This window comes from Bombyx mori, chromosome 21, assembly GCF_030269925.1.
Source record: "Bombyx mori chromosome 21, ASM3026992v2".
Lineage (NCBI taxonomy): Eukaryota > Metazoa > Arthropoda > Insecta > Lepidoptera > Bombycidae > Bombyx > Bombyx mori.
Window position 1 is genome coordinate 4,884,639 of NC_085127.1, and position 24,091 is coordinate 4,908,729.

Sequence of the window (24,091 nt, forward strand, 5' to 3'; positions counted from 1 at the left end):
ATCCGTCGTAAAGTATTTCAGCTGAATTCGGATAAAAGATAAGTTACACGCTCCTTAACATAATATGAATAAAGACTGCTGTTGTCACAAACATGTTTGTTTCCAATCTTTACTTTCGTTATTGGTTTAAACTACTTCATAAATTGTAAACATAATCCATATACCTAATCACCACAAATATCCATAAACATGTGATTATTTGCGAATAATAAAATAATATATTCGAGCGAAAACAGATGAACAAACAATATATAAATGTGAGTATTGTGTACCTACACCGTAAGAATCGTATTGTTTCATAAAATGAAATTAATGAAATGATATAGGGTCGAGGAGTCAGCAGGACGTGCAATCCAGCTTTATTATTCAGTCAACGGTTGCCCAGACGCCCGCTGCTCAATTCGAACGCAATACGTTGTGTAAAACAAAATATTGGCCTTCAACAACCCTTCTTCATTTATTTAATCTCGTTTTTAAATGTGTAAAGTTTAAAAAGTAGACTCTGACCAAGGCATGCACAGCCGGTGTGTATTCTTAAAGTCACAACAGCAGGGTAGCAGCCGCTACATAATTTTCGTGCAGGACAACTATGAGACAGTAAGTAATACTAACTAATTTGTACGTGAGTAGTCAACAAATTCTTGAGGGATAACAAATAAACGAATCTTTCACGTGTTCATTAAGCAATTAAGTTTATCTGTTTCAAACACACTGCACATTCAAACTTGATGGATTCTTTGTTTGAAACATGTCTGAATTATTTTCGTATGTTTTGATAAATACATAGTAATTTACACAAGTTTCGTTTAGTATCTACAAATGTATCATTGTCTAATATAATTAATATTATTATTATTATTATGTACAAAGTTTTTATTCTCGAATTTTTATGAATTTCGGTAAATACTGAAAACCACGGGCCTAAGCCAAGAGGAGTTAATTTACAGTTTGAATTTCGTCTGATATTTCGTCCTGCAAAAATTTCCGAACAATCCGGCACGTATTTAAAATTGTGGCTTTTGCATGCATAAAAAATACATTTTTGGGTAAATCTAATAGCTTGATGGAGTGCTGAAGGTACTTTGGTATGATTCCAGTGCTGGAAAGCACTAGTGGCACAATATAAACTTTATTCATTTTCCAAACTCTACAAATTTCTTCCTTTAATTCTGTTTATACATGTGTATTTTTTCAGTTATTGTTTTTTGCATAGTATGGTGTTAGGAACTGCTATATATATTAAATGCACTACTTCATTAATTTTATCAATTAGAGTTATATCTGGCTTTTTATTGTGTACAGTTTTCTCAGTTGGTATGGCTCTGTCGAAGTACTTTTTGTGCGTGGTGCCCTCCAGCCCAGGTTTTCTTGCCCTTTGAGTTTCTCGCCGGATCTTCTCAGTGGGTAGCGTTTCCGATCCGGTGGTAAATTCTGCGAAGCACTGCTCTTGCTAGGGTCAGTGTTAGCATCACTACAGTTTGAGCCCTGTGAGCTCACCTACTAGTTAAGGTTACGCTGAAATAGCCTCTCAAGGCTATCAGCTTAGGTAGGAAAAAGAAAAAAAAAAAACAGATTTTCGGGCGTATTGTTAATATGGTTTCGGTGTGCCATCTAATAATTTATATTTCATAGTTACCTTTTGGTGAACTGTGTGAGCTACCTTTATTATTATTATATTATAATTAATTGGGATTGAGCACAACCACTTGTTTTTTGTGGTGCGTGTTAGAACGAACAGAAACAATACAAATAATACTGCTCACAATTTTGCTGGCTTAATAAGAATGAAAGGCATTTTTGACGTACGTATTCATATTACAAAGAACGATTTACGTTTCATAATAATAGGCAATAAATATACGTAATCTTATCAGCTTATAATGAAGAAAAGGTTTGTGCGGTGTTTTATATCTTCCACGGGATTGCAAATATTTGTACTCTCGTGACGTATTTGTATATAATAGGTTCATCTAAAAATATGGTTTATCAAAGGAAAGCGTTAAGCGCATGACTGATATCATGTCATGATCATATAACGTGTATTCCTCAAAATTCCTAAAAAATACATACTGTACCAGACTTTTTGACGAATATGCGTACAATCTGAACCTCAATTTATGACGCTTTCTTATGTTATTCTTTATGTTTTAACTTTTGGCTTTGTTGTACTGAATTATCAATTTAGATTGAAAAGTGTATTATAATACTTTAATAGTTTAGAATGCAGCTGTCTAATCTAGTCTGAATGAAAACACACACTTTAGGGAAATGCACGAGTAACATACGTGGCAAAGGTCATATAATGTGATAAAAAAAATTTTATTGCTAAGATGGATGGACGAGCTCACATCCCACCTGGTGATAAGTGGTTACTGGAGCCCATAGACATCTACAACGTAAATGCGTAAATGCTTCACGGCAGAAACAGGCAGGCTGGTGATACCTACCCGTGTGGACTCACAAGAGGTCCTACCACCAGTAATTACGCAAGTTATAATTTTGCGGGTTTGATTTTTATTACACACGATGTTATTCATTCACCGTGGAAGTCAATCGTGAACATTTGTTGAGTACGTATTTCATTAGAAAAATTGGTACCCGCCTGAGATTCGGACACCGGTGCATCGCTAGATACGAATGCACCGGACGTCTTAATCCTTTAGGCCACGACGACTTTATTTAATTTTAATTAATGTAGCCGGTGACCAAAACAGAAAATAAAATCTGGATTAAACATTGCTCATTCAAATCGTATTTATTTATGCTATGAGGAAGTAACCATAACTATATAATATTTTATATGGATTTGATAAATTTGAATGTTACAGTTTTATTACTGACCGGTTTTTATTTATTATTAGTTTAATTATTCATTTACCACAATAACAATAAAGAATATGTCTGAACACCTTTATTATTCCTGATCTAAAACAACATTTTTTTATATTGAGTGATGAATATTGTTTTACTGGGTACATACCCACCTAACATATTAGTATATTTCCCTTCTGCTTCTCTCATTCGAAGCGTGAGTCATTGAATTTAAATATTCTAATAATGAAAGTGCATAGTGCGTCTTATATGTATTTAGTCACTACATCACTATCACTAAATACGTAGTATAAAACAAAGTCGCTTTCTCTGTCCCTATGTCCCTATGTATGCTTAAATCTTTAAATCTACGCAACGGATTTTGATGCGGTTTTTTTTAATAGATAGAGTGATTGAAGAGGAAGGTTTATATGTATAATAACATCCATTAAATAGTGGAGAAATCAATAATAAATTACAGTTTCCGAAGCTGAAGCGAGGGCGGGTCGCTAATAAACAATAAAGAACACGAGATCTCAGTTCGCGGTACAAACGTGCTCGCGTGATGTCTTGAGTAATACCTAGTCTACTGGAGGGTCGGCGTCGGCCGAAATTGTCGTACGCCACGCCAGCCGGAAGAATTCACACTGTCGTTATTGATAAATTGCCGGTTCTTCAATTTACCGGTGCTTAATCCAACGCCTCGAGTGCACCGATCAACACCAACAACTCGCTAATGTTTCCAATGTCACACTGTCGCGCACACGAGATGTAGTGTCTATTTACGACCATCAATTTAGCGTATTTATTTCTAATACACGATTAGGGGAAACCTAGGCATAATTTGTTGGTGAGACGAATTCAGAAAATAAACAAATCTTTTAGTTTACTTTAAAATACTTTACCAGACTTTTTGACGAATATGCGAACAATCTGAACCTCAATTTATGATGCTTTAAAACAGTCTCTTATTTTATTCTTTATGTTTTAATTTTTGGCTTTGTTGTACTGAATTATCAATTTAGATTGAAAAGTGTATTATAATACTATAATAGTCTAGAATGCAGCTGTCTAATCTAGTCTGAATGAAAACACACACTTTAAGAAAATGCACGAGTAACATACGTGGCAAAGGTCATATAATCAATATAAAGGTCATATACTATCATCTAGATTATAGCGGTCTTCGTCTGCTTAGTGGCGAGTTTTCGGAATCCGGCGATATTACTTTCTTTCGGGTGCGCGTTTGGCGTTCACTTGCAGGGAACAATTTCTCGCATTTCGTTGATTTGGTTCATCTTGCGGGAGAATGCATGGTCTGATACCCTCTACCTCTACTATCATGTAACTGTTTTAACTAGAGGTCTCGCAGTAGCCGAAATTCGACTATAATTAATTGGAATTGTAAGTTTGTACACTATTATGATTGTATTTTCAACGCCAAGACTACACTATAGAAAAATATTAATAAAGACAAACAATATTTAATCTATTCTCAATTTGACCACAGACGTCAAGAACAAAAGTTTGACAGTAAATAAATAGTATGCATGCGTGTGTGTGTCAAATACATGGTAGTGTGTGTAATGTTTTATTTATTGACTTCACGTATCTTTTATGCATTATTTAAAAAAAATATTAGCATTGTGCACTTCTTCTCTATATTCTCTGGAAGTGTGGAAAATTTCATAATCCTCCGTCCGCGCAATTTTCGTAAAAAGGGATACAAAATTTTTGCTTCACGTATTAATATATTTTTAATAAAACTTCTAAGGAATATTTGTGCAATAGATTATATTTTAAAGACGATAATTAATTAGTATGTATTATGATAACGCTACACGGAATTAAATTGGATATAATGGATTTGTTTCTGGCGTTTCTGTTTTGTTCCAACATTTTTTGTATTGAAATAAAAATAAATTGGGCGAAAAAGAAAGTTTAATACAGTAATAGCTGATATGTGAGTAAAATATCCAAATTCAATTTAATTTTCTCGACCTTGTTAATACTAAAAGTATTTTGGGCGCTATACGCAAGGTTACTCCCATTAAAAAACAGTTTACCCCCGATTTGAGACCTCAACGGCGTCGCGAAACGTGGGTAGTTTTTCCTTTGCTTTTGGTTGCGGGCTCTGTACGTACTATGGAGTTGCTAAGTTCTAACACTCATAGATGGTTTAACAAATGAGTAGTTCTTTTTGTTTATTTTGTTCAATTTCATTATATATACCTAGTCAGGTCATAAATTCTGTCACATGTTTAATGTAAAATAATTGAAACAAGTTTATTCATTATGTAACCATTCATATACCAAAATGAACTTAACAAAACATAGATTCTTATGACACTAAAGTTTATTCAAAATGACCTCCGTGATTTTGAATACAGGCCTTCAATCTGCGCGGCCAGTCGTCTATCGCAGCACGAACGAGGTCCATGTCAAGATCGGCGGCTGCCTTAATCAAAGATGTGTTGAGTGACTCCAAATTGGGATGAGGCTTTGAGCACGCCTTTTCCTCCAAGTGTTGCCATATCTTGTAATCTAACGGATTCAAATCTGGACTGGAGGAGGGCCAGTCTTCGTGTCGGATGAAGTCGATTTCACGCGCCGCCAGCCAGTCTTGTGTGCTCTTCGCTCTATGAGCTGGCGCCGAATCTTATTGGAATACCCAGTGCCTGTTATTGAACATGGTATGAGAAACAGGTTCCACAAGGTTCGTCAGGACTGTATTTTGATACACAACTGCATTCGTTTTTACACCTTTCTCACAAAAATGTACCTCTGTTAAGCCCCAATAAGAAACTCCCAACCATACCATGAGCGAGGATGGAAAATGACCTCGTTGGACACGCGGAATACGGTTGCTCGCTTCTTCACTACTGTGTGCGTACACCTTATCATTTTGTTTGTTGTAGCTCTCTTCTACGGTAAAAATTTTTTCATCCGAAAAAAGAATTTCCCGATATTTTTTTCCCGCGTACCGCTTCAACAAAGCGCGGCATCTCTTCAGTCTCAGGTCCACTAGACGGGCATTCAAACGATGTCCTGTTTTTCTTCGATATGCCCGAAGCCCTAAGTCTTTATTTAACACCCTTTTCACCGTGGTTCTGCTTTTTTTTTATTTTTTATTGCCCTTGTAGGCAGACGAGCATACGGCCCACCTGATGGTGAGTGGTTACCGTCGCCCATGGACTTCAGCAATGCCAGGGGCAGAGCCAAGCCGCTGCCTACCGCTTAATACTCTCCACAAGCCTCGTTTGAAGAAGGACATGTCATAGCGCTCGGGAAACACCGTGGAAGGGAGCTCATTCCATAACCCCATCTGAAGGGCCAACAGTTTCTGCTTACGTTTGGGATTTCTTTGAATTCGCGCCTTCACAGCTTTTATCACTGCTGGAGTCCTAAAAGACCGAGGGCGACCATTTCTTGACCTGTCATCTACACTAGAGTCTTCATTGCATCGTTTGATGGTACAATAAATGAATCTTTTGGTTATATCCAAATTTTTCAGTATGTAAAAAATTTGAATTGGCGCGTAACCGCAACGATGCAACGCAATAACTGCAACACGGTCTTCTTTAAGCGTCCACTCCATATTTAAAAATTAGTGAAAATTCTAAAAGTATAATTTTTTTTTTTCATGAACATTTAGAAATTCGAATGCAATAAACTTTTTTGTAGCCAGCATTCTAAAAGAAAAGTTTTTACTGTGTGACAATACTTATGACCTGACTAGGTATCTCGGGCAACTTCCTGTATAAGATGAAGTATAAGATGAAGTGCATTTTGGTTGAAAAATTTTTGTGGAGCTGAGAATTACATTTGTACGGAAGTTCGAATCACTAAAACAAACCGTCGATCGTGACCACTCTGTGTTCGTTATAATTTGACAAGGCGTTCTTAAAGCTGAATTTTATTGATATGATTCATCTGAAGCGCTTGATTGGGAACACTTTATTTCCAACAGTTTAATAAAATGACAATTTCTTCTATAAGTCGGCTCAACATTATTTCCACTAACATTTGAATATTATTTATCAAATTTTAAAATTATGAATTCTTGCTTATTCATGTTCCAACGCTTTTTTTTCTTTTTTTTCCTACCTAAGCTGATAGCCTTGAGAGGCTATTTCAGCGTAACCTTAACTAGTGGGTGAGCTCACGGGGCTCAAACCTGAGGACGTTGCTAACATGAACCCTAGCTAGAGCCTTGCTTCGCAGAATCTACCACCGGGTCGGAAACACAACCCACTGAGAAGATCCGGCGAGAAACTCAGTGGGCTGTGTCTGTGGGTTAATTTACTCGTCGAGCCCTTCGTCGCAAGCGGCGGGTTCGACGAGAACGTTGACCGGTGCTTGAAGTACCTAAAAGCACCGTTAGTGGATCGGGAGGATCCGAAATGACTTGTTTTGGGCGACGTCGGCTGCTTTCCATTCTGTCCGCAGGATCGGGAATGTTTCATGTTCTGTCGCATCATTATAATGTTAATATTTTGCGGACAATTTTTTTTATCTACAATAGGTTTCTTAAACAAATATTAGGTTATAATTTTTAAGACAAGATTAGATTCTCTTAACTGATTTAAAAACAAAGAAAAAATCAGTTGCAAACATTATTACAATCGACAAACATTTGTGATAACTATTTTAGGCCTTACTAATAAAGACAAGGCATAAATAATCTTAGTTAGGTACACATTATGATTTGTTCTTTTGATCGTCTTCGTCGACGCGTGAACGTCATGACCCGGTTGTCTCTTTTTATTCCTACTAGCTGCTACCCGCAGCTTCGCCTGCGTGGGAAGAAAAAGTATCAATATAGGTTTCCCTGCGATTCCATGAGATTTTTTTGGGAAAAACGATAGCCTATATCACTTTAAAGTTATTACTTTAAAAATAAGTCATATAAATCCGTTGTTTCGTTTCAACGTGAAATAATGACACACACACACACACACACAAAAAAAAAACGCTGTCACATTTATAATACAAAGAGATTATTCAAATACTTAGATTTAAACCACGCTTACTAGAACTAGCGTGCAAATGAAGAGGTCAATATAAAGTCGCACTACAAAATGAATCCAGATGTTAAATTTTAGACACGAATTAAATAAGCAGAACATAGCCTGAAGTGTGTGTGAGTTGAAACCATAAAACCTCTCCGTTACTTTGCGATTTGAAGGTCTGATTCTCATACCAAGACAAACTTTGCGTAGAGCAGGGGCCGGCAAACCTTTCGCAAGTGCTAATCAAGTTTCGGAAATTTTGATCATCAAACTTGTCATCAATTAGGTAAATTCGTCATGTTTTATAAATCGAACGTAATTCGTAATTCATACTAGGTTTAAAACGTTTTAACTGCACGAAATTCAAGAGATTATGTATTATAAATCAGTCGTCTAAATCAATAACAAATATTATGAAAATAATTTCCCCGGAAAGGCACCTCTTCGTATCGCAGACTCTTGTATAGCTATCTCTATTGAAACAGCATTTAGGTGTTTTTACGTAGTATTTGCTATGAGATTGACATTGTTGATTTGACAAGGCCTAACGACATATATATAGGGGGCATTATTGTACTCACCCGCTCACTCTCCTTCGAGAGTGTTTACAGCATCGACTACTAGTGTTAAGTTCACCTCACCTCACCCGCACCGTTCATAGCCACCTGAAGTGGCGGAACGCTCACAAACAACAAGGAAGAAGCACATCAGATCGTCACCGGTAAGTGAAATACGATAATTGACGATCCACGATCACTCTCCTTGTCTAATGAAAAAACACCACACCGGACTGAATGTATTTCGATTAACATGTACATGACTTATACGATTTTTTTGGTTTTTACTGTAATTTATAATAAGATCAATCCATGACGTTCTTTTCAGCGGAGTGTGGAAAATATACATGAATCATATAGCTGTAGGTAGTTTTCAAAATTACCTTTCGATCGTTCATATTAAATTTTCACGTGTTGATTGTTTTGGAACTGGTGGTAGGACCTCTTGTGAGTCCCCACGGGTAGGTACCACCACCCTGGCTATTTCTGCCGTGAAGCAGTAATGCGTTTCGGTTTGAAAGGTGGGGCAGCTGTTGTAATTATACTGAGACCTTAGAACTTATATCTCAAGGTAGGTGGCGGCATTTACGTTGTAGATGTCTACGGGCTCCGGTAACTTTAACACTAGGTGGACTGTGACCTCGTCTACCCACCTAATCAATTAACAGCTCAAATATCACTTTTATAGGATTTAATGCACAATGAAAACGTAACTTTATTTGGTGCGCTCATCTCTTTAATGCATAAAGTACGTCCATTAATGGGCAGTGACCTATTTCTTGTAATTTCCACTTACCTCTTTACACACTCAACGGAATACGATGAGTTTTCGCTGCGTCATATTTTAAAGTGCCTTTGTACATAATTTTCCTATTACTCTGTACTGTGTCTTGTTTTCTGTGTGTACATAAATAAATAAATAAATAAAATAAAAAATAAAATAAATTTACGAAACTAAAACTTTGCAACCCCGTGAATGAATTTCACTGAAAATAGAAGCATTAAATTCAAGGAAGAGCTTATCGGTATTAGCTCATCAGCTTTATTTTATACTTTCGATGTTAAAAATCCGTATTACTTAGCTGTTAGAAGGTTTCATTAACGCAAATTATGATCTATGGATGTGTATATTTTGATAAGTTCGATGCTGTAATTTGAACAGCTTTGATGTATAAAGAAAACCATTATAACCATTTTCGTCAAAGAGGGTATTGCCATTTGATTGAATAGTATAAAAGGTAATATATTTTTAAAACGGAAACTATTGCATTTAAAGCAAGCCGAACCAGATATTCTCAATTTCTGGGTAAGCCACAACGAAAGAAAAATTATTGTATTGCTATCGGTCTTGGGTGATTTAACAAATTTTCTAATTATTCTTGCGTTTCGAAGTAGATGAAATTCACTTAATATATTCTGTTACATAAATAAATTCTGAAGGCCAATTAAAACACAAAAAAAACTGTAGTAATTCTTCACTCGATACTACAAAACAAAAAGTTAAGCACAATAAAACTAAAAGTTTTGAGTATTACGTTTAATGATATAATAATTTATACTAGAGGTCCCGCAGTAGTCGAAATTCGACTATAATTAATTGGAATTGTAAGTTTGTACACTATTATGATTGTATTTTATATTTCTATAATCACAAATTGCGCCAAGACTACACTATAAAAAATATTAATAAAGACAAACAATATTTAAACTATTCTCAATTTGACAACAGACGTCAAGAACAAAAGTTTGACAATAAATAGTATGCATGCGTGTGTACGTCAAATACATGGTAGTTTGTGTAATGTTTTCTTTATTGATTTAATGTATCTTTTACGCATTATTTAAAAAAAAAAATAGCATTGTGCACTTCTTCTCTATATTTTCTATAAGTGTGGAAAATTTCATACTCCTCCGTCCGCGCAATTTTCGTAAAAAGGGATACAAAGTTTTTGCTTCACGTATTAATATATAGATTCCATATTTTAAGTCGATGTGTTTTGTTCTCTAATTTAATCTTGTTTCTATAGTAAGCCAGATTCACCTAACAAAACAAAATCGAAACATGATTCTTCAAAGATATCCAAGCACGTGTTGTATCGTAGCAGCCGTTTTCCTCAAAACAATATTCGGGTGTGCAAATTTTAAATATACATAAAATACACATAAAATTATGTATGTACGTCACGTCTTTATGTCGTATGTTGATTTTAACTCAGTTCGTTGTCAGACAGCATCCTTCACGCTATCTCATAACAGAGTAAACAGAAGTATTAGTGTAAGCAAATAAATCATTCGAGCATGTATATATAATTTCAGTATTTTATTGACATAGATGTGTTATAAAAGTTTTCGATACGTAATTTACATTTAATTACTTTTTTTATTACATTCTAATGAAAGGGATCACTGAATTCGCGATAAATTAACGATCGCCTGGTGTAGTGGTAAGTGACATGGTCACTACACAAGGGGGTCGCGGGTTCGAATCCCGCCAAGGGAAGATATTTGTATGAAAAATATAAATGTCTTTTCCAGGGTTATGGATGTATATTAAATATTAAATATATGTACGTGTATAATAAAAATCTTACATTTATTTCCGTTATCTGGTACCTGTAACACAAGTTCTTTACGAACTTAGCACGGGACCAGTTAACGTGGCGTGATTGTTATTAAATATTTATTTATTTATTATAAATTTAGAATCCGAATATTTTTATGTAAAGGTGACAGATGAATATTCCAAGTAGCGATAGTTAACACTGTACTGGTCCGTGGTTTTAATTCTCTAGAGTGCGGTCCCAAAGTACAAAGAGAACTAATAGATCTTCGTAGCCTCTGAGCTATGGAGATAAGTCTGCTGATAAATAGGCTCTTAGCTATGCATATAAGTCAGGCTTTTGCCTAATATCACCTTGGTTCGTGGCCTGATTTCAATCTAAGATATTATCTTGTTATCATAGCCGTAAGGATAAGACGCCCGGTGCATTCGTATAACCCGTCGAAACCCGCAGGCAAGTGCAAAACTTTCTAATAAAATATGTCCTTAATTTAACTACACGAGTAACTACCATGATGAAAGAATTACGTCGTGTAATATTCGTGCTAAAACAAATGCTCAGAAATTATGATGTGCGTAATTACTGGTGGTAGGGCGTATTGGAGCCCGCATGAATAGGTACCACCCTAGTGTGCTTAGTGTGAGCAACGCCCATAGCGGCAAACGTAGGCAAACGTTCCAACTCCATACAAATTGGAGTTAACTTTCACGCTATCGAGAACGTTAAAAAGCTCGCACTAAGCACACTGGGGTGGCAGTATTTACGTTGTTGATGTCTATGGGCTTCGATAATCACCTAAAACCAGGCGGGCCGTGAGCTGGTTCTCCCGAGTAAGCATTTAAAAAAATTACGTCAAGAATATCGTTCTACTAGATCAAGAGCTCTTCAAATTATTTTGCTTTTCTAAAATCGCGAAAATGCTTTTCCATATTTTGTTACTTTTGTGCACAAAGATAATTTATTTACATCAATAGTTTTTTTATAAAAAACAAAACAAGATCTATAGCACATATAGAGTAACTAATAATAGTTTAATATCCATTTTAATGCGCAATAAATCAATTACGACTTAATTGTCTTTTAGCAGAATTGTTGCAAATCGTAATGTAACACCGTTGTCTGTAATGCGCTAACAAAATACTCGTAGTTATTATGATGACAATAAAAAAAGTAAACAGTTGGCAGAGACTGTCAATTGAATAAATTTAATTGAGATGAGATGAGATGATACCGGCATCTCGTTTTTACCATCGCACCGCCCGCCACCGGAGTAGAGTTCATCCATACTACCTGGAGCCACTGCGGTCATCCACAGTGCGTTTCCAGAGGTCTTTTTTGCCACGTACCATCCGGCTATGGAATGAGCTCCCCTCCACGGTGTTTCCCGAGCGCTATGACATGTCCTTCTTCAAACGAGGCTTGTGGAGAGTATTAAGCGGTAGGCAGCGGCTTGGCTCTGCCCCTGGCATTGCTGAAGTCCATGGGCGACGGTAACCACTCACCATCAGGTGGGCCGTATGCTCGTCTGCCTACAAGAGCAATAAAAAAAAAAAAAAACTGATTTTATTTTTATTCGAATTCGCTAAGAATAAACAAAAACTCTACCGGAGAGACGTTTAAAACTTGTCTTTGAAGTAGAGAGCTTTTTGGGACATGCCACAACTTTCCTTTTTTTTCTAATTTTTTATTCCTCAAAATTCCGTTTTTCTAATTTTTATTGGTACGGGTAGGTACCACGACCCCACCTGTTTCTGCTGTGAAGTAGTAATGCGTTTCGGCTTGAAGGGTGGGGCAGCCGTTGTAACTATACTGAGACCTTAGAACTTATATCTCAAGGCGGGTGGCGCATTTACGTTGTAAATGTCTATGGGCTCCAGTAACCACTTAACACCAGGTAGGCTGTGAGCTCGTCCGTCCAACTAAGCAATAAAAAAAATTTGCCTTTGTAGGTAGATGAGCAGACAGGCTACATCTGATGGTGGGTGGTTACCGTTTTTCATGAATGACTCAATGTTATAGGCACAGCCAAACTACTGCCTAATATGATAAGTGATGGATTTAGTTTATTAAAACCTTGAAAAAAGAGGTTTGCGAGTTAACTGCGAAAAAAAATATATTTTTCATGGCGTCACAATTCCAATGTTAATCCGGAAGTGTTGGTAGTTTGAGATTTTTTTCTTTTACTTAGAATGCAAAATGAATGGCTTCTATAATAATAGGAGCTTCTCGACATACGAAACGATGCTTCATTTGTAGACAAACTCTTGACTAATATTTACTACTAGCGACCCGCCCTCGCTTCGCTTCGGAAACTGTAATTTATTATTGATTTTTCCACTATTTAATGGATGTTATTATACATATAAATCTTCCTCTTCAATCACTCTATCTACTTTAAAAAACGGCATCAAAATCCGTTGCGTAGTTTTAAAGATTTAAGCATACATAGGGACAGACAGATATAGGGACAGAGAAAGCGACTTTGTTTTATACTATGTAGTGATTGCCGAGATGCAGACTATTCCCCTCCACGATGTTACCTGGGCATTACGAGGGTTAAGCAGGATTATCTCGGTAGGCAGCAGCCTGTACCAGGGCTCCTGTTTGCTAGCTTGCCATCGATTACCATAAAAAACAATGATCACGACCAATGGCGGATCCAGGGGGGGGGGGTCATGGGGGTCATGACCACCCCCTGAGCTGGTTCCAGGACTTAGGTGGACCACTAATTGAATATAATGATTTTATTTATATATTTTGTCACCATACAGATTTTATGTAATTACATACCTTCAATATTTAATTAATTTAATATAATATAAAAAATTTGTATAATGGCAAACGTTTGGGAACGAACGCATCTAAATTTGACTATGTGACCCCCTCCTGGCGCCATAGCTGGATCCGCCCTTGATCACGACTGTTTTTCACTTCTCGGAGTTTTCAATGTCATTGATTATCAAAAAAAAACAAAGCAAAACCTGATCTCAATACTGGATATTATTCGGTGTTTTAAATATTGTTGAATATATTATCCAATTAATACGATATATACTAGAATAATTTTGTGTCTCATATATTTTCACGCCGAAATTTTTGAATCGATTTTGATGGAATTCGGTATGGAAATAGTTTCATCATCCTACTACTACACTGTGTACGGATCTCCAAAGCAATCTTAATAAAGTACACCTAATTCACGTGCACAAGTTATAGGATAAGGGCTAATTTAAATAATAGAAATTATTATATAATTTGTCCTGTTACGCTTTCACATCTTACGAACTCAATCCTTCATCATTTTTTGCATAAACATTATCGGCGATATCGAAAAAAATGTTGTTCCCAGGGGACTGAAAAGTTTTTAGATGGTCTTTAGGCATAACAATTTGACCTACTGACATTAATAAGTGGTATATTTTTTGCCTACCTATCTGTCAGCCTTGATGGGCTATTATGGCTTCACCCTGAAATGGGGTTCAGCCTGAGAGGAATTGCTAACATTGTCCCTAGCAACACTGCTTCGTTAAATCTACCATTGCATTGGAATCGTGACCCAATGAGATGGTTGGGCGAGAAACTTAGTGAGTTAAAAATTACAACATCATGCCTGGAGTACACATAAAAGGGAAGGAATAAGTTGTATCCCGAAAGAAATATCTCATAAAATGCCAACTAAGACATGCTTTTCCCACGCACGGATGTCTATGTGTGTCTGATTCAGATAATTTCTTCGCATTACCTTGTACATGGCGTAAATTAATAGACGAAATTTAAATAAACACGCGCGAAGCAGCGATCAGAAACTAGTATATTTTCAATTTTGTCAGATCACAAGTATCAGACTTTTAAAAGCACACCAACAATAATGATAATATAACAATATTACATAGCTAATTGGCGACGGAGATTTCTGTTCATTTGAATATAATTTTTTTGCCCTTAAATTACGTGTAATTCGAACCGATGCAAATGAAAATTTATATAAAACTTCAAGAGCATCGTTCGTTTTCTTCTTTATAATCCCATAAATATTTAATTTATCATTGCGCATTTCGTTGGAGGTGATACAGAAAATTATCATTTTTAACAATAAAAATAACGGGATCGCACTATTTAGATCAAGGAGTGATGCAATTCTTCACAATTGATCATCAGGATTGATTTCGATCACGTAACTGATTCATGAAAAATTCATAATATTCATAGAACTATAGAACTAAGGTAATAATGACATTAAAATTGCAAAACACGATTTATCGATGTTTTATTATTATTATTTGAATGAATCTGATGTTAATTAAATGAGGCAACCTTTTTACAGATCAACATTGGTTTTATTGCATTTTATTTAATTCTAAACAATAATAACAAATCACACACCGTCATACACATTAGACTATCTTGTATTGTGAGAAGCAGAGCCTGATATACATACTTATACACATTTAATATACTGGGTGTTAGAAGACCGCTTCTGAAAACGAAGACAGACGATAGTACTAATGACAACTTTAATGATGGGACGGAAAAAAAGTTAGATCCTGATTAAAAAAAATTAATTTTAAACCTTTTTATTAGCATTATTTACGCTCCAAAATGTTAGTCCAGCTAAATGATACGACAGTTTCATATTAAAAAAAAAATTACTTTACTAAAAAAAACCAGCAATGAAACACAAAATCAAAAACAGCTGATGCTCGGATCAACGAACGCTAGGGCGCGGCGCGATCGCACAGATACTTATTTACAACATTTGTCTAAATAGCTCCATCAACAAAGGTGTCATTAGTACTATCGTCTGTCTTCGTTTTCGGAAGCGGTTTCCTAACACCCAGTATAGAATAAAGATAAAGAGCAAACAAATCTTTATTATCAATTAAACAGAGGCGCTAACTACCACCACAGAGTCAATCAACGTTTTTATGTTTTTAAACCGGTATACAGGTTCTGTTTTATGCACAATAATGTGTTTGCCGTCACTAAAAAACCGGTCGGAATCTCAATAGAACGATTGCAATAGATCTCAATTGCAATAGAACGAAGACTTCCCGTCGCTTAGACCTAAACGCCCGAGTATTTTGCGGTAAAAATGTCTCAAAACGGCCTTTGAGGAAGCAATAGAGAATATTAGAGAGGAATTCAGATGGCGTGCAACTAAGGACGAATAATGAGGAAGTCCTAGTGATTGTCTGAAGAAGCTGTGTACCAATATCTTGAACAATAGCTAAAGAAACTATTATCAAATCGTATCCTTCAAAACCTTAGTATATTTCATAGAATGTAATGGCGCTTTAAGAGTTGAAAATGACACATAAATAAACAAGCCTTTGCGGGGGCTTATAGACATCATAACGTCAGTTCCATTATCCACCTTGTGACATGAACTTCAAGTCCCAATATTGTATAAAAGCGATATGTGTATACCACTTTTCAAACTAGAACTCGTGATTTCTACGCGGTAGTATTAGATAGGACAGTTCCTACTCGTCCATGATACATCATACGTCCTAACAACAGCTTATTATATATGCGGACGATTTGAAATTGATCAATTAAGCAACTTATATACATATATACATACTAATGCAAAACAATATATTTAACCTTAGTGTTTCCACGTTGAATATTATATTATGTTAGAGTATACTTTGATCATTTAATATAATTATTTCAAGATTTCGTGTTATGTTAATGTATAATTTCAATAATGTCAGATTTTGTCGTACGGGTTGGATTTACGACTCAATCTCGAAACGCAGGCGCCACAACTATTAACAACAATAATTATTATTCATAATATGTAAAAATTCAAGCGGTTTTTAAACACCTACTATCCTGTTTGTTCTATGTACTTAATTAACTTAAATTTACGTAACCGGTAATGACCAGTTCGTCATCTGATGTCACGAGAAGCAGTATAATCAGTTTAGTGAAACCGATAGAGATGAATTAATGGTTTTTTATTTTTATTTCTAATGTCAGACACACATTTATAAATTATTCTATTAGATATCTCGACTGATGTGGTTTTTATTTATTGGGTAGGTAAGTGAACTAGCTCACGACCCACCTGATGTTCAGTGGTCACCGTAACCCATAGCATGACATTGTTGTACTAATCCGCGGGGGATGTTCCTAGCTTAAAAAATCTCGAACAGTTGTGAGATATCGATTAAAAAATTTGAAATTGACAACTTTTTTTTTCTTTTCAACTTGACATTTTTTGAAGCCAGTACTTGAGCATAATGACATCCTTGTATTGAGGTACCAAACATTTATGAATGAAAAATAGAAAAACTATTAAAGTATACAATTATTAGGTAAAATAGGTACGTAGACCTTTCTATTAAATAATCTGGTTCCCTGACATGACGGCTCACTAGGGTTGGCAAAATTTTTTACGTGGTATTTTGTAACACGTTGTATATTAATAAGTCCTAGGCTTTAAAGTATTCCATCTGTTGCGTTCCTATTTGAAATCGATTGCAAAAGTAAAATACCGTAATGCCGGCAACAATTCCTAGTTTCTAGCTAAAACTAGTTTTGTTATTGTTCTTTTTATTGCAATCGCTCATCGATCAAGCTAAATGTCGAGTTTACTACCGCGTCCAATATTATAACTGAATTAAAAACACGATTATTTAAATTCTTTATTACAGAATTATCAGATGAATTTTTTTGGTGGTAGGACGACGTCTTGTGATTTCGCACGGGTAGGTACCACCAATCTGCCTATTTCTACCGTCAAGCAGTAATACGTTTCGGTTTGAAGGGTGGGGCAGCCGTTGTAACTATACTGAGACCTTAAAAAAAACATGTAATGGGTTCCCGATATATGCGGATTACTGAATAATTAACAAGAGTCAAGGTTTAAAGAATTAAAAACGTGAACCTAAAAATAATAACTTTTAGCGAGCCAGTTCTCTAGATTATTTTATGTTTGACAAAAAAAAACAAAAGTAGGTTAAGATGGTTTTTATTTGCATTAATATTGTTCTACTTTTATCTGCAAACGAGTATTTGAGTTCACTGAGAAAGTAATACTTAACCGGACCACTCTCATTCAGAGATTATTTGAATAAAATATATTTCATTAGATACATTGATTAATTGATAAAAAATACACGGGAACTAAATGTACTGTGAACAACTTTTTTACAACGTTGATGTTGATCGGATTATGATCGGTATGATGTATAATATAGTATTCGTGGTGATATAGGGAATATTATATTATATTTTGAAGTCGTCGTGGTCTAAAGGATAAGACGTCCGGTGCATTCGTATCTAGCGTTGCACCGGTGTTCGAATCCCGCCGGCGGGTACCAATTTTTCTAATGAAATACGTACTCAACAAATGTTCACGATTGACTTCCACGGTGAAGGAATAACATCGTGTAATAAAAACCAAACCCGCAAAATTATGATTTGCGTAATTACTGGTGGTACCACCTCTTGTGAGTCCGCACGGCTAGGTACCATCCCCCTGCTTATTTCTGCCGTGAAGCAGTAATGCGTTTCGGTTTGAAGGGTGGGACAGCCGTTGTAACTATACTGAGACCTTAGAACTCTTATCTCAAGATGGGTGGTGACATTTACGTTGTACATGTCTATGGGCTCCGGTAACTACTTAATACCAGGTGGGCCGTGAGCTCGTCCACCCATGTAAGCAATAAAATTTTTTTATTGAAGCTCCGACCTGGTGTCTCAAGGTAGAGCTGACATGTGTGATCTCGAGTATCCACTTAACACCATCTGGTCCGTGAGCCCAACCTTCAGATATTTAACACAATGAATAATTGGATTGAATGGTTTGTCGAAAAGACGATAGTGATGTGAATATTCATCCAGTACTATATACACCCATATGTACTAACCTAGGCCAATAGCTTTCACCTTGGTAAAGGTCCCCGCTGACTAATAAGCTACGAGCAATATAACATTTACGAGGTCGACACGGGAATCGTGAATGAAGAGGGGTAGACATGAAATATAAGAATTGTTTAAATGCAAAAGACATTGTAGAATTCATATAGCTGCGTAGAATTTTATAATTTACTAGTGGTCCGCTCCGGCTCCGCTCGGGTCTTTAACAAAAATTTAAACGATATTTGACGTTGTTTTATTTTTTTAAATAAAAGAACACTTATTGTGGCATAAATATAATAGTTAGACATATGCTGTCCCGACATTTTTTGTAAATAATAATGTGTTCTACAAAGTCGTAGTACATTATTTTATTCTATAATCAATAGTTTTCGCAAAGCACGCGATGTAAAGAATATTTTAGGTAATTTTTTTATACCTTGGGTTACATTATTGGAGTTTTAGTAAGGATCCCTAATTTTTTTCAAATAAGATTATAGCCTATGTCACTCGGGAATAGTGTAGCTTCCAAACAGTGAAATAATTTTTCAAATCAGTTCAGTAGTTTCGGAGCCTACCTATTCAATATAAACAAACAAACAAATCTTTCCTCTTTATAATATTATATAGTATAGACTAGCGGACTCGACAGACGTTGTCCGATTCATTTTCAAAAATTCATTGAAGTATATATTCGTACATACAAAAATTCACATATAAATAGCATAGATACCGACTGCAGCGCCATCTGCCGGGCTGATTTGTGAATCTAAACGATCCAGGGTGACGCTCAAATGCATACAAAAAAAAACATTCAAATCGGTCCAGCCGCTTAGGATGAGTTCACTGACATACACACGTACAGTAGAATTATATAGAGTAGGCTAGCTGGCCCAGCAAACGTTGTTTTCCATATAAATTATTTATAGGAAAGATAAATAACCTTGATACCGACTGCAGCGCCATCTGCCGGGCTGATTCGTAAATCTCGAATCCACCTGAAGGTACACAGAAAATTTCATTAAAATCGGTCCAGCCGTTTAGGATGAGTTCAGTGACATACACACCTACATTAGAATTATATATATAATAAAGTAGATAAACACTATTTTTCAAAACTATTGTATACTCCATTCACAAAGCTAAATTCGTGAACCATTAATTCCAAATTGAATGTCATATAAAATACTTGATGAATGTCAGAGTTAATTCTATTACCGGTTACAAAAAGAGCTACAGTCTTAAGAAAAACCGCCACGTAACAAACTCGGTAGCGTTTTTTGTATACGTATTCTTTGAGAATAACACTTTGGAGTATTAATTCTTCGAGACTTTTTAGATAACTTCATAGGGAACGCATGTGTTTTACATCATCACACTAAAAACTTTAAGCAGCTAAATCACAGAACAACGATTGACCGGTTCAAAAAGGCATTAAGAATATTTGAATTTTTGATTTGAATACCACTTCTGACTTGGCTCAATCAATAGTCAGTCACTGCAGATGCGCTAGTAACGTCCTGTTGGATCCACCTGAGCTACTATGAGTAGTAGGCTAGTTCTATGACACTAACATTATCACATATGACACTGACATTATCTCGTAATATCGGCCCGCTGAAAATCTCGCCAACGAACAGACACATACGTGAATCAACTAATCTAGATCAATTAGAGATTCTGGAAGCGTTCGAGCAGTTGTCACCAAACCCCAGGTACCTCCTGGCTGAGACCAAGCTCGCCCACCCCCGTGAAGCTGATAAGGCTATTCCTTCATCACAAAAATAGGTTTAATGAACACCACATGCCAGTATGAAAATACTTAACCAAAAAAAAAATAACGTCCTTAAATATTTTTTAAGAAAAAAAAATTTGAACATAATCGCGTAATAAAAATCAAACCCGCAAAAATTATAATTTGCGTAATTACCGGTGGTAGGACCTCTTGTGAGTCCGCGCGGGTAGGTACCACCACCCTGCCTATTTTTGCCGTAAGGCAGTGATGCGCTTCGGTTTAAACGGTAGGGCCGCCGTTGTAACTATACTTGAGACCTTAGAACTTATATCTCAAGGTGGTCTATGGGCTCCAGTAACCACTTAACACCTTAACACCAGGTGGGCTGTGAGCTCGTCCACCCATCTAAGCAATAAAACAAAAATAAACATAAGGCCATTACCAATTAGAAAGCAAAAAGATTTAGGTTATTAAGAAATTTGTTGCTTGCTGTTCTTTGCTTGAATATATTTTCCTTCTACAATTCAGATAGTTTAGGCATTCACGTCTGTCTACGAACTGATAATTGAGAAATTATCTGTTATTTCTGTTGTTATTACAACAATTTAATACCTCGTTAACTTTTAACTGCGGAGATTTGTCTCGATGTTGATAACAACTATTGTAGATAAGTTCTATTATCAAAACGAACCACATACGAGTATTAAAAGACAAAATGTCTGCAAATTTGATATTTATTTCATGAAATTACCTAAATTAAAAAATAATTAACCAGGTTATAAAAATACTTTAAATAGGTAATAAAAAACATAATAATGTATATTAAAATAGAATTTTGAAAAATATATTAATGATTGTCAAAGAACGTCATCAAAACCTACCCATTCTGAATTTTTAATTACGCCACGTTATAATTTAAAATCGTGGACCGCGACGGTAGTGTCATCTAACTACAATTGCAGGCGGCAAATGACATTACTGGTTTGTATGAATGTCCGTTGAATCGATTTTTTTCTTTACCTATTCGCTATACTAGTAGGCTAGAGGGTTATTCCGGCTACGCCCGGAGTTAAATCGATCTTGACCGTGGCATACTGTGGCTAACCTAATTACCATTGTTATAGATTGTTGTCGGCAAGCCCACCTTTTTAGTACACGTCCTTACGGATCCACCAAATCCCAATCCAATAACTCTTGCATTAGAAGCCGTTAGCTCTAACACTAGGAGTAGGGACCCGGTAACCGTTCTCTTTGAACTCAGCAAAGAGTTCGACGTGCAACCTAACCTAAATATCAACCCGCTGAGTTTCTCGCCGGATCTTCTCAGCACGTCACGATTCCGATCCGGTAGTAGATTCATTAGGTCTCCTTTGGAGGCGATCGGATAGCTGATATCAAATCCCACCCCTGCTGGCTCAGCCCTTGCTCGCCCACCTGCCCTGGTAAAACTGGAAAGGCCTCCGGGCCAACAGTAATCTATGAATGAATGAATGAATGAATGAATGAATGTAAATTCTTTTTTGCCAAGAAATTTTGTTCAAAGCGAACTTAACACCATGCAGGCATTCTCTTCCAGTTCACCCTCGTTAATGAAGTAAAGATTCAACAGGTGCGTTGCTGTGATGAAGTTAATTATTTTCAAACATAAAAAGAAAACCTTTTTAGTAGTTTGAGTAACAGAAATCAACATAATTACTTCAGTGCGTCACGTAGGGCACCGGTGACCTACACGGCAGTTAAAGGGTTAAAAACGACATTGACGTGATTAGCCGGGAACAGCGTTTGATTTCTTACAAAGTATGAAAGGTCGAAAACTACGGAGGTTCAATGGAGATTCTTGGATGTAGAAACAAGGACCACGATTTATCGCGTGCCGGGAAATTAAATTCAATTGCTTCAACATTGATGCTGTGGATTTCACAAAGCTTTGGACAATCAAGTAGACAAAAGACCGTTGTATTCACAATCGAACACAATAGGGGAATTAAACAAAAAATACGTCATCGATTTATTGAAACTTAGTTATTAAGTAAATAATTTCACTACAATTATCTTTTGCTAAATGTTGAGGAATTTATTAAGCGAAAACAATTGTTTTTAGGAATAAAAGGTCGCGGAGTTAGTGTACTTGATTATAGCTACAATTTCCATTGTTTACCAGAAGATGTTACTTGATAATTATCTGACTAAGCATCAGAAGATAAGGAAATCATTCTTGACCGAAGTCATTCTTGAAATACAATAACTACCAAATGCTTATATTCCATCCACCGAAGTTTTCCAACAGTCAATACTGGTTGCAGCCCGCACGGATTTGTATCAAGGTCCTCTTACCTATTTCCGCCGTCAAGGAGTAATTGAATTTAACTTGACGATCCAGAGCACTGCCATTTCAATATAACTGAGACTTGAGTCTTATCGAATAATTTAAGTTGGGTGGAGGAGAAAACTCATATTAAGTTGTACTGTAAAAAAAACGGAGACCTTAGAACTCATATCTGAAGGTAGGTGGCGGAATTTACGTTGTAGATATCTATGGGCTCCAATAGCCCCTTAACATCAGGTGAGCCATGAGCTCGTTCACCCACATATGCAATAAAAAATATCAACATTTTTTATACCCACTTACATCTATGTATGTAAGTGGGGTGGGTAGACAATATGTCCAGAAAAGAATACTGTTACAATACAATACAATAATAAACAAGAAAAATAGGCTATACGACGGAGAAATGGAAAGGCGGTTTAACTAATTCTGTGTTAATAAATGAAATTTGTGTAAATGAGTCAGTAACTTTTGAGATTGAGGATCCGATTAAAAAAAACAACATACTATGCAGTTTCCCTGATCACTTCCGACGTATCTAATTGGTAAAGCAAGAATAAATATGGAAAATATCTTTATTTGGAAAAAAAACTTTGGATTTCCCAATATATATATTTTTTTCTAAGCCAACGTGGCTAATTCAACAAGAAATATTTGTATTTTCGTGAACAAGTACCGAAGTGTCATTTAATGTTACCGCATGACACATTACACGTTTGTTTTGATATGTGATTAGTGACTGTCAGATACATGGGTATTAGCCGGTTGTTTTACACAAAATTCGAAATTATTAAAATCAATTCATAACCATTGATACAGAGGTTTTTTTTTTGTTGCTTAGATGGGTGGACGAGCTTACAGCCCACCTGGTGTTAAGTGGTTACTAGAGCCCATAGACATCTACAACGTATAGATGCGCCACCCACCTTGAGATATAAGTTCTAAGGTCTCAGTATAGTTAGTTACAACGGCTGCCCCACCCTTCAAATCGAAACACATTACTGCTTCACGGCAGAAATAAGCGGGGTGGTGGTACCTCCCGTGCGGGCTCACAAGAGGTCCTACCACCAGTAAAAAGTATGAATCCTTATTTAAGAAATATGTAAAAAAAATAACCTAATTTTTTTTTAGCAGTCTCGTAAAATGGAATATATTTATAAATGATTTTTTTATCGAGACAGCTTTCGACGATTAGAGATATCATTTCAATTCTCGTGTGA

At 36.0% G+C, this 24,091-nt stretch overlaps 1 protein-coding gene across 2 annotated transcripts in view; it reads left to right on the forward strand.

Moving 5' to 3' along the window:
* Positions 1 to 324: 324 nt before the first annotated feature.
* The window catches only part of LOC101745246 (synaptic vesicle glycoprotein 2B), a 68,702-nt gene continuing 44,935 nt past the window's right edge, over positions 325 to 24,091 (forward strand). Inside the window, exon 1 of one of the 2 annotated variants that reach the window (XM_021350230.2) lies at positions 325 to 597. The gene's annotated coding sequence lies outside the window, so the exon portion shown is untranslated. Of the gene's footprint in view, positions 598 to 8,384; positions 8,545 to 24,091 lie in introns of those variants that run through there. The other variant, XM_004929568.4, reaches the window with a different exon arrangement.